The sequence below is a fragment of the Penaeus monodon genome, chromosome 25, assembly GCF_015228065.2.
Source record: "Penaeus monodon isolate SGIC_2016 chromosome 25, NSTDA_Pmon_1, whole genome shotgun sequence".
NCBI classification, from domain to species: Eukaryota; Metazoa; Arthropoda; class Malacostraca; order Decapoda; family Penaeidae; genus Penaeus; species Penaeus monodon.
Window position 1 is genome coordinate 43,062,708 of NC_051410.1, and position 270 is coordinate 43,062,977.

A 270-nucleotide genomic window follows, 5' to 3' on the forward strand; every position below is an offset into this window, starting at 1 on the left:
AAAATTTTTATGTAAAATTTATTTTTAGGGTTTTAAATTTATTTTTATTATTATGAAAATTTTGTAAAATTATATATTTTTATTATATATAAAATTTAAAATAATCTTTTAAAAGTTTTAACCAAAAAAACCAACCACAAAACCCAAAACTGCCCCCAAAAAAAAATAAATAATATATATGGGAAAAGGGTTCTTTTTTTTTATATTATGATATTTTAACTTATGTTTTCGTTGGCCCTTTTTTTGTATATTTTTGTTTTGTTTTTTTGG